The sequence below is a fragment of the Pristiophorus japonicus genome, chromosome 7, assembly GCF_044704955.1.
Source record: "Pristiophorus japonicus isolate sPriJap1 chromosome 7, sPriJap1.hap1, whole genome shotgun sequence".
Lineage (NCBI taxonomy): Eukaryota > Metazoa > Chordata > Chondrichthyes > Pristiophoridae > Pristiophorus > Pristiophorus japonicus.
The window spans coordinates 219,242,940-219,255,088 of NC_091983.1; positions in this window are offsets into that span (position 1 = coordinate 219,242,940).

Below are 12,149 nucleotides of genomic sequence, written 5' to 3' on the forward strand. Positions count from 1 at the left end.
CCTCTTCACCGTCTGCTGTACCTGCATGCCAACTTTCAATGACTGTCTCGTTGCACCTCCCCTTTTCCTAATCTGTCACCATTCGGATAATATTCTGCATTCCTGTTTTTTCCACCAAAGTGGAAAACCTCACATTTATCTACATTATACTGCACCTGCCATGCATTTGCCCACTCACCGAAACTGTCCAAGTCACCCTGCAGCCTCATAGCATCCTCCTCACAGCTCACACTGCTACCCAGCTTAGTGCCATTTGCAAACTTGGAGATACTACATTCAATTCCTTCATCTAAATCATGAATGTATATTGTAAATAGCTGGGGTCCCAGCACTGAACCTTGCGGTACCCCACTAGCCACTGCCTGCCATTTTGAAAAGGACCCGTTTATTCCTACTCCTTGCTTCCTGTCTGCCAACCAGTTCTCTACCACGTCAGTGCATTACCCCCAATACCATGTGCTTTAATTTTTCACACCAATCTCTTGTGTGGGACCTTGTCAAAAGCCTTTTGAAATTCCAAATACACCACATCCACTGGTTCTCCCTTGTCCACTCTACAGGGTACATCCTCAAAAAATTCCAGAAGATTTGTCAAGCATGATTTCCCTTTCATAAATCTGTGCTGACTTGGACCGATCCTGTCACTGCTTTCCAAATGCGCTGCTATTACATCTTTAATAATTGATTCCAACATTTTCCGCACCACCGAAGTCAGGCTAACCGGTCTATAATTCCCCGTTTTCTCTCTCCCTCCTTTTTTAAAAAGTGAGGTTACATTAGCTACCCTCCAATCCATAGGAACTAATCCAGGGTCTATAGAATGTTGGAAAATTACCACCAATGCATCCACTATTTCTAGGGCCACTTCCTTAAGTACTCTGGGATGCAGACTATCAGGCCCTGGGGATTTATCTGCCTTCAATCCCATCAATTTCCCTTACACAATTTCCTGACTAATAAGGATTTCCTTCAGTTCCTCCTTCTCGCGAGACCCTCAGTCCCCTAGTATTTCCAGAAGGTTATTTGTATCTTCCTTCGTGAAGACAGAACTATAGTATTTGTTTGACTGGTCCGCCATTTCTTTGTTCCCCATTATAAATTCACCTGAATCTGACTGCAAGGGACCTACGTTTGTCTTCACTAATCTTTTTCTCTTCATATATCTATAGAAGCTTTTGCAGTCAGTTTTTATGTTCCCAGCAAGCTTCCTCTCATACTCTATTTCCCCCTCCTAATTAAACACTTTGTCCTCCTCTGCTGAATTATAAAATTCTCCCAGTCTTCAGGTTTGCTGCTTTTTCTGACCAATTTAAATGCCTCTTCCTTGGATTTAACACTATCCTTAATTTCCCTTGTTAACCACGGTTGAGCCACCTTTCCCATTTTATTTTTACTCCAGACAGGAATGTACAATTGTTGAAGTTCATCCATGTGATCTATAAATGTTTGCCATTGCCTATCCACTGTCAACCCTTTAAGTATCACTTGCTAGTCTATTCTAACCAATTCACGTCTCATACCATCGAAGTTACCTTTCCTTAAGTTCAGGACCCTAGTCTCTGAATTAACTGTGTCACTCTCCACCTTAATAAAGAATTCTACCATATTATGGTAACTCTTCTCCAAGGGGCCTCATACAACAAGATTGCTAATTAATCCTTTCTCATTACACATCACCCAGTCTAGGATGGCCAGCCCTCTAGTTGGTTCCTCGACATATTGGTCTAGAAAACCATCCCTAATACATTCCAGGAAATCCTCCTCTATATGTAGATTAAAGTCGCCCATGATAACTGCTGTACCTTTATTGCACGCATCCCTAATTTCTTGTTTGATGCTGTCCCCAACCTCACTACTACTGTTTGGTCTGTACACAACTCCCACTAACGTTTTCTGCCCTTTATTCCCCAGCTCCACCCATACTGATTCCACATCATCCATGCTAATGTCCTTCCTTACTATTGCGTTAATTTCCTCTTTAACCAGCAACGCTACCCCACCTCCTTTTCCTTTCTGTCTATCCTTCCTGAATATTGAAATCCTCTGGATGTTGAGTTCCCAGCCTTGGTCACCCTGGAGCCATGTCTCCGTGATGCCAAATGGCCTACTCCTGCACCTATTTTCTAAATTTCTATCATATCCGTTAACAGCTATCTGCGCAGTTAATTCATCCACCTTATTACGAATACTCCTCGCATTGAGGCGCGGCGCCTTCAGGTTTGTCGTTTTAACACCCTTATCGACGTTCTTGCTATTGAGGGGGTGCAGCGAAGGTTCACCAGACTGATTCCCAGGATGGCAGGACTGTCACATGAGGAGAGACTGGATCGACTGGGCCTGTATTCACTGGAGTTTAGAAGGATGAGAGACGGTCTCATATAAAATATATAAACATATAAAATTCTGACAGGACTGGACAGGTTAGATGCAGGAAGAATGTTCCCGATGTTGGGGAAGTCCAGAACCAGGGGACACAGTCTAAGGATATGGGGTAAGCCATTTAGGACTGAGATGAGGAGAAACCTCTTCGCTCAGAGAGTTGTTAACCTGTGGAATTCTCTACCGCAGAGAGTTGTTGATGTCAGTTCATTGGATATATTCAAGAGGGAGTTAGATATGGCCCTTACAGCTAAAGGACTCAAGGGGAGTGGAGAGAAAGCAGGAAAGGGGTACTGAGGTGAATGATCAGCCTTGATCTTATTGAATGGTGGTGCAGGCTCAAAGGGCCGAATGGCCTACTCCTGCATCTATTTTCTATGTTTCTAATCTTTTTCTCTTCACATATCTGTAGAAGCTTTTGCAGTCAGTTTTTATGTTCCCTGGAAGCTTACTCTCAATCTTCTCTGCTCAAAGGAGAACAACCCCAGCTTCTCCAGTCTATTAACGTAACTGAAGTCCCTCATTCTGGGAATCATTCTCGTAAATCTTTTCTGCCTTCTCATCCTTCCCAAAGTGCGATGCCCAGAATTGGACACAGTCTTCCAGTTGGAGCAGAACCAGTGTTTTATACAGGTTCATCATAATTTCCGCACTTTTGTACTCTAAAACTCTCTTTATGAAGTCCAGGATCCCGTAAACCATTTTAACTGCATTCTCAATCTGCCTGCCACCTTCAATGATTTTTTGCACACATACCCCTAGGTCTCTCTGTTCATGCACCCCCTTTAGGATTGTACCATTTCGTTTACACGTCCTCTCCTCATTCTACCAAAATGCATCACTTCACACTTTTCTGTGTTAAACGTCATCTGCCACATGTTCGCCCATTTCACCAGCCTGTCTATGCCTTCTTGAAGTCTATCACTCTCCTCCTCACTGTTCACTATATTTCCAAGTTTTGTGTCACCTGCAAATTTTGAAATTGTGCCCTATACACTCAAGTCCAAGTCATTAATATATATCAAGAAAAGCAGTGGTCCTAGTACTGACCCCTGGGGAACACCACTGTATACCTTCCTCCAGTCTGAAAAACAACTGATCACCACAACTCTCTGTTTCCTGTCACTTAGCCAACTTCGTGTCAAGGCTGCCACTGTCCCTTTTATTCCATTAGCTTCAATTTTGCTGGCAAGCCTATTATGTGGCACTTTATCAAATGTCTTTTGGACGTCCATGTACATCACGTCAACCGCATTGCCCTCATCAACCCTCTCTGTTACCTCATCAAAAAACTCGATCAAGTTGATTAAACACGATTTGCCTTTAAAAAGTCCGTGCTGGTTTTCCATAATTAATCCACACTTGTCCAAGTGACTGTTAATTTTGCCTCTGATTATCATTTCTAAAAGCTTCCCCACTACTGAGGTTAAACTGACTGGTCTGTAGTTGCTGGGTTTATCCGTAGACCCTTTTTTGAACAAGGGTGTAACATTTGCAATTCTCCAGTCCTCTTGGCACCAGCCCCGTATCAAGGAGGATTGGAAGATTATGGCCAGTATTGCCACGATTTCCTCCTTAACTTCCCTCAGCATCCTAGGATGCATCCCATCCGATCCTGGTGACTTATCAACTTTAAGTACAGAGAGCGTTTCTAGTACCTGCTCTATATCAATCTTTATCTCATCCAGTATCTCCACTACCTCCTCTGTTTTTTTGAAGTGTAGAGACTTTTGTAAATTTAGGAAACGCTGCAGCCAATTTGTGCATGGCAAGCTCCCAAAAACAGCAATGTGACAATGACCAGATAATCTGTTTTAGTGATGTTGGTTGAGGGATAAATATTGGCCAGGACACCAGGAATAACTCCCCTGCTCTTCTTCGAAATAGTGCCATGGGATCTTTTATGTCCACCTGAGAGAGCAGACGGGGCCTCGGTTTAACGGCTCATCAAAAGACGGCACCCCCGACAGTGCAGCACTCCCTCAGTACTGCACTGGACTGTCAGCCTAGATTTTCGTGCTCTGTGTCGGATGCTGGATGGTGTGTGACATGGAGGGAACTTGGAGGTGATGGTGGTCCCATGTACCTGCTGACCTTGCCCTTCTAGGTGGTAGAGTTCGCAGGTTTGGGAGGTGCTGCCGAAGAAGCCTTGGCTAGTGGCTGCAGTGCATCTTGTAGCTGGTACACACTGCAGCCACGGTGCACTGATGGTGGAGGGAGTGAATGTTGAAGGTGCCAATCAAGTGGACTGCTCTGTCCTGTGTGGTGTCGAGCTTCTTGAGTGTTGATGGAGCTGCACTCATCCAGGCAAGTGGAGAGTATTCCATCACACATCTGACTTGTGCTGGAAAGGCTTTGAGGAGTCCAAAGGTGAGTCACTCGTCGCAGAATACCCAGGCTCTGGCCTGCTCTTGTAGCCGCAGTATTTATGTGGTTAATCCAGTTAAGTTTCTGGTCAATGGTAACCCTCAGGATGTTGATGGTGGGAGTTTCGGTGATGGTAATGCCGTTAGCTGAAAGGACCAAGAGTAAGTAGATGAAGGGACTGAGTGTATTGCATCCAGGTTTGCTGATGATATAAAGCTAGGTGGGAAAGTAAGCTGTGAGGAGGACACAAAGAACCTGCAAGGGATACTGACAGGTTAACTGAGTAGGCAAGAAGGTGGCAGATGGAGGGGGGAAATATGAGATTATTCACTTTGGGAGGAAGAACAGAAAAACAATGAAAATGGTGAGAAACTATTAAATGTGGTGTTCAGATGGATTTGGGTGCCCTTGTACACAAAACACAGGAAGTTAACATGCAAGTACAGCAAGGCAAAAGGTATGTTAGCCTTTGTTGCACGGGGTTTGGAGCACAAGAGTAAGGGAGGCCGAAATTGCCCCCTCCTTAAGCTCCGTTACCGCCTCTAAGATCGGATAAAACTTACCAATCGGGGGCAGACGGATGGGCCCACCCGACCTAAATTGTCCCCGGTCCAGGAGTGGTGGAAACGCGACAAACCCATTGCAACTGCCGGCGACCCCTTTTCTGCCCCGCGAGGGAAATTGCCCTACGGAAGAGGCACCGACAGCTTTCCCCAGTCGGGAAGATGTGTGTAGGTGGGCGGCGCATCTACCCTTAAAGAGTAGGTACAATGCTGGCGCCTCCATTTTATTTTAATTGTCGGGCCGACTCAGAGGTCAGCCCGACAATGGTGGCCACGGGTTTGGCCGGGCCGTCAACAGGCAGCCCTGCACACCCTCCTGGGTATCGGGCCACAGGCCCGGCCTAAACCCTCCCTGGTGGCCCAGTGGGCCTAACTAAACCCCATGCAAGCCCGCAGCGGCCCTCCCCTTTAACTGAAGGGGAGGGACGTTGTCACACGTCAGTGATGCGCTGACATCATCAGCACGATGCGTTGGCCGCCCCACTACAAGGGCACTTCCGCCCCTCAACACCGCCCCGACCGGAAATGCAGAACAAAGATCTGAATACCGGCGCAAGGTATGCCCCATCGATTGGGGCAGAGAAAAAACTTCAACATCGGTAAGTGTTATGTATGAATAAAGAGTCTGACTGGATACTGTGAGCTCAAAGTAAAGTGTGACCGTAATCTTTTAGTGCAGATCTCCAGAGTGCCTCTCCAGCCTGTGAGGCCTCCTTAAGTACCTGTGCTCTCAAGGGATTATGGGATCCCTTGGGACTCCAGAGGATGAGCCCTCTGGTGGCTATACAAGGTATATACAGGTTTACATACATAACAACACTTCGCCCCCACTCCCCCCCCACTCCCCACCCTCCCCCCAAAAGTCAACAGTGTAACTATTTACAAGGTGAGTCAATCTGGGGCCTTTCTTGCCCTGGTTGATCGTCTCGGTGCAAATGCTGGTTTTGGTAAATCGTTTATTGGGCCCTCGCTGGGTTGCTGTGCAGCTGGCCTTGCTGGGCTGCCTGGTGTGTTGGGCCTGCTGGGCTGCTGCGGGCGATGGGTTCTGCTTCGTGGCCAACCGCGGTGTCGGTTGTCACTGGTGTGTGTGTTGGGGGGGTCAAAGAAGTTAGGGTCCAAAGTGGGTTGCTCAGGATAGTCCGTGAATCTGAGTTTGATTTGGTCCAAATATTTCCGGTGAATGAGTCCATTTGAAAGTTTGACCCGAAACACCCTGCTCCCCTCTTTGTCCACAATAGTGCCGGGAAGCCACTTGGGACCTTGTCCATAATTCAATACAAATACCGGATCATTGATTTCAATTTCGCGTGACATATTTTCACTATCATGATATGTAATTTGTTGAAGCCGCCTGCTCTCTACCTGTTTATGTAGATCAGGGTGAACTAACGAGAGCCTTGTATTAAGTGTCCTTTTCATGAACAGTTCAGCAGGTGGAATTACAGTGAGCGAGTGGGGTCTCGTGCGGTAGCTAAGCAGGACTCGGGATAGGCGAGTCTGCAGTGAGCCTTCAGTTACCCTTTTCAAGCCCGGCTTGATTGTTTGATCTGTTTGTTCTGCCTGACCGTTGGACGCTGACTTAAACGGGGCAGATGCAACATGTTTGATCCCATTATGGTTCATGAACTATTTGAACTCGGCACTGGTGAAACATGGCCCGTTGTCGCTCACCAGGACATCAGGCAGTCCATGCATGGCAAACATGGCCCGCAGGCTTTCTGTGGTGGCAGTGGACGTGCTAGCCGACATTATCCCACATTCAATCCATTTGGAGTACGCTTCTACAACCACAAGGAACACTTTACCCAAAAACAGGCCTGCATAGTCGACGTGTACCCTCGACCATGGTTTGGAGGGCCAAGACCAAAAATCTAGTGGTGCCTCCCTGGGTGCATTGCTGAACTACGAGCATGTATTACATTTGTGCACGCAGGACTCTAAGTCCACATCGATACCGGGCCACCACACGTGGGATCTGGCTATCGCTTTCATCATTACGATGCCTGGGTGGGTACTGTGGAGGTCACTGATGAAAGTGTCCCTGCCCTTTTTGTGCACCACTACCCGATTACCCCACAGAAGGCAGTCTGCCTGTATAGACATTTCATCTTTGTGCCACTGGTACAGCTTTATCTCTTCCTGCATTTCCACTGGGACACTGGACCTACTCCCGTGAAGCACACAACTTTTTATTAGGGACAGTAAGGGGTCCTGGCTCGTCCAGATTCTAATCTGTCAGGCTGTGACGGGTGATTGCTCACTCTCGAATGCTTCCATAACCATGATTAAATCTGCGGGCGTGTCATTTCCACCCCCGTGGTGGGCAATGGCAGCCTGCTGAGAGCATCGGCACAGTTTTCTGTGCCTGGCCTGTGGCGGATGGCATAGTTGTATGCGGACAATGTGAGCGCCCATCTCTGGATGCGGGTACCGATGCATTCGTATTTATTCCCTTACTTTTGGAAAAAAGGGATATCAGTGGCTTATGGTCAGCTTCCAATTCAAATTTGAGCCAAAACAGATATTGATGCATTTTCTTTACTCCATAAACACACGCTAAAGCTTCTTTTTCAATCATGCTGTAGGCCCCCTCAGCCTTAGACAGACTTCTGATGCATAAGCAACCGGTTGTAATTTCCCAGATTCATTAGCTTGATGCAATACGTACCCGACGCCATACGGCGACGCATCACATGCTAGTACCAAACGCTTACATGGATCATACAACACAAGCAATTTGTTTGAGCATAACAATTTTCTAGCTTTTACAAGGCATTTTCTTGGCTTTTGCCCAATATCCATTCATCTCCTTTACACAGTAAGGCATGCAGTGGTTCTAACAGTGTGCTGAGACCCAGTAAGAAGTTACCAAAGTAGTTCAGGAGTCTTAGAAATGACCGCAGCTCCGTCTCATTCTCTGGACTTGGTGCGTTCTCGATTGCCTCTGTCTTCGAATCGGTGGGCCTGATGCCGTCCGCCGTGATTCTTCTCCCCAGGAACTCCACTTCAGGCGCCAGGAAAACGCACTTCGAGCATTTTAACCTGAGCCCCACGTGGTTGAGTCGACTAAGAACCTCCTCCAGGTTCTGCAGATGCTCGACTGTGTCCCGACCTGTCACCAAGATGTCGTCCTGGAAGACCACCGTGCGCGGGACCGACTTCAGTAAGCTTTCCATGTTTCTCTGGAATATCGCCGCGGCTGATCGAATTCCAAATGGGCATCTGTTGTAGATAAAGAGACCTTTGTGCGTGTTGATGCAGGTGAGGCCCTTCGATGATTCCTCCAGCTCCTGCGTCATGTAAGCCGAGGTCAAGTCCAGCTTCGTGAATGTCTTTCCTCCCGCCAGCATCGCAAACAGGTCGTCAGCTTTTGGTAGTGGGTATTGATCCTGCAGGAAGAAACGATTGATAATTACTTTGTAATCACCATCTCCCTTGAGGACTAGAACAATCGGACTGTCCCACTTGTTGAATTCAATCGGCGAAGTGATGCCGGTCAAGCTCGATCTCTACCCTTTCTCTCATCATGTGCGGTACTGCTCTCGCCTTGTGATAGATGGGTCGCGCCCCCGGAATGCGATGGATCTGCACTTTTGCTCCTTGGAATTTCCCGATGCCTGGTTTGAACAGCGAAGGGAACTTGTTTAAGACCTGGGCACACGAAGTGTCGTCAGCGGGCGATAGCGCTCAGATGTCATCCCAGTTCCAGCATAGCTTTCACAGCCAGCTCCTGCCAAACAGCGTGGCTCCATCGCCCGGTACCACCCAGAGTGGTAGCTTGTGCACCGCGCCATCGTAGGAGACCTTTACAGTAGCACTGCCGATTACAAACTAATATGGCAGGGGGATGGGAACCTATGCAGCGAGATAGGGCGAAGTAATATGGAGTCAGAAACAGATGGTAGAAAGGTAAAAAGCAATAGTGGAAGGCCGAGTAAACAAAGGCAAGAAACAAAAAGAGCCACACTACATCATAATTCTAAAAGGACAAAGGGTGTTAAAAAAACAAGCCCGAAGGCTTTGTGTCTTAATGCAAAGAGTAATAAGGTGGATGAATTAACTGTGCAAATAGATGTTAACAGATATGATGTGATTGGGATTATGGAGACGTGGCTCCAGGGTGATCAGGGCTGGGAACTCAACATCCAGGGGTATTCAACATTCAGGAAGGATAGAATAAAAGGAAAAGGAGGTGGGGTAGCATTGCTGGTTAAAGAGGAGATTAATGCAATAGTTAGGAAAGACATTAGCTTGGATGATGTGGAATCTATATGGGTAGAGCTGCAGAACACCAAAGGGCAAAAAACGTTAATGGGAGTTGTGTACAGACCTCCAAACAGTAGTAGTGATGTTGGGGAGGGCATCAAACAGGAAATTAGGGGTGCATGCAATAAAGGTGCAGCAGTTATCATGGGTGACTTTAATATGCATATAGATTGGGCTAACCAAACTGGAAGCAATACGGTGGAGGAGGATTTCCTGGAGTGCATAAGGGATGGTTTTCTAGACCAATATATCAAGGAACCAACAAGGGGGGAGGCCATCTTAGACTGGGTGTTGTGTAATGAGAGAGGATCAATTAGTAATCTCGTTGTGCGAGGCCCCTTGGGGAAGAGTGACCATAATATGGTGGAATTCTGCATTAGGATGGAGAATGAAACAGTTAATTCAGAGACCATGGTCCAGAACTTAAAGAAGGGTAACTTTGAAGGTATGAGGCGTGAATTGGCTAGGATAGATTGGCGAATGATACTTAAGGGGTTGACAGTGGATGGGCAATGGCAGTCATTTAGAGACTGCATGGATGAACTACAACAATTGTACATCCCTGACTGGCATAAAAATAAAAAAGGGAAGACGGCTCAACCGTGGCTATCAAGGGAAATCAGGGATAGTATTAAAGCCAAGGAAGTGGCATACAAATTGGCCAGAAATAGCAGTGAACCTGGGGACTGGGAGAAATTTAGAATGCAGCAGAGGAGGACAAAGAGTTTGATTACGGCAGGGAAAATAGAGTACAAGAGGAAGCTTGCAGGGAACATTAAGACGGACTGCAAAAGTTTCTATAGATATGTAAAGAGAAAAAGGTTAGTAAAGACAAACGTAGGTCCCCTGCAGTCAGAATCAGGGGAAGTCAAAATGGGGAACAAAAAAATGGCAGATCAATTGAACAAGTACTTTGGTTCGGTATTCACTAAGGAAGACACAAACAACCTTCCGGATATAAAAGGGGTCAGAGGGTCTAATAAGAAGGAGGAACTGAGAGAAATCCTTATTAGTCGGGAAATAGTGTTGGGGAAATTGATGGGATTGAAGGCCGATAAATCCCCAGGGCTTGATAGAATGCATCCCAGAGTACTTAAGGAGGTGGCCTTGGAAATAGCGGATGCATTGACAGTCATTTTCCAACATTCCATAGACTCTGGATCAGTTCCTATCGATTGGAGGGTAGCCAATGTAACCCCACTTTTTAAAAAAGGAGGGAGAGAGAAAACAGGGAATTATAGACCGGTCAGCCTGACATCAGTAGTGGGTAAAATGATGGAATCAATTATTAAGGATGTCATTAGCAGCGCATTTGGAAAGAGGTGACATGATAGATCCAAGTCAGCATGGATTTGTGAAAGGGAAATCATGCTTGACAAATCTTCTAGAATTTTTTGAGGATGTTTCCAGTCGAGTGGACAAGGGAGAACCAGTTGATGTGGTATATTTGGACTTTCAGAAGGCTTTTGACAAGGTCCCACACAAGAGATTAATGTGCAAAGTTAAAGCACATGGGATTGGGGGTAGTGTGCTGACATGGATTGAGAACTGGTTGTCAGACAGGAAGCAAAGAGTTGGAGTAAATAGGGACTTTTCAGAATGGCAGTCAGTGACTAGTGGGGTACCGCAAGGTTCTGTGCTGGGGCCCCAGCTGTTTACATTGTACATTAATGATTTAGACGAGGGGATTAAATGTAGTATCTCCAAATTTGCGGATGACACTAAGTTGGGTGGCAGTGTGAGCTGCGAGGAGGATGCTATGAGGCTGCAAAGTGACTTGGATAGGTTAGGTGAGTGGGCAAATGCATGGCAGATGAAATATAATGTGGATAAATGTGAGGTTATCCACTTTGGTGGTAAAAACAGAGAGACAGACTATTATCTGAATGGTGACAGATTACATAGACATAGAAACATAGAAAATAGATGCAGGAATAGGCCATTCAGCCCTTCTAGCCTGCACCGCCATTCAATGAGTTCATGACTGAACATGCAACTTCAGTACCCCCTTCCTGCTTTCTCGCCATACCCCTTGATCCCCCTAGTAGTAAGGACTTCATCTAACTCCCTTTTGAATATATTTAGTGAATTGGCCTCAACTACTTTCTGTGGTAGAGAATTCCACAGGTTCACCACTCTCTGGGTGAAGAAGTTTCTCCTCATCTCGGTCCTAAATGGCTTACCCCTTATCCTTAGACTGTGACTCCTGGTTCTGGACTTCCCCAACATTGGGAACATTCTTCCTGCATCTAACCTGTCTAAACCCGTCAGAATTTTAAACGTTTCTATGAGGTCCCCTCTCATTCTTCTGAACTCCAGTGAATACAAGCCCAGTTGATCCAGTCTTTCTTGATAGGTCAGTCCCACCATCCCAGGAATCACTCCAGGTGTGGCCTCACCAAGGCCCTGTACAACTGTAGCAACACCTCCCTGCCCCTGTACTCAAATCCCCTCGCTATGAAGGCCAACATGCCATTTGCTTTCTTAACCGCCTGCTGTACCTGCATGCCAACCTTCAATGACTGATGTACCATGACACCCAGGTCTCGCTGCACCTCCCCTTTTCCTAATCTG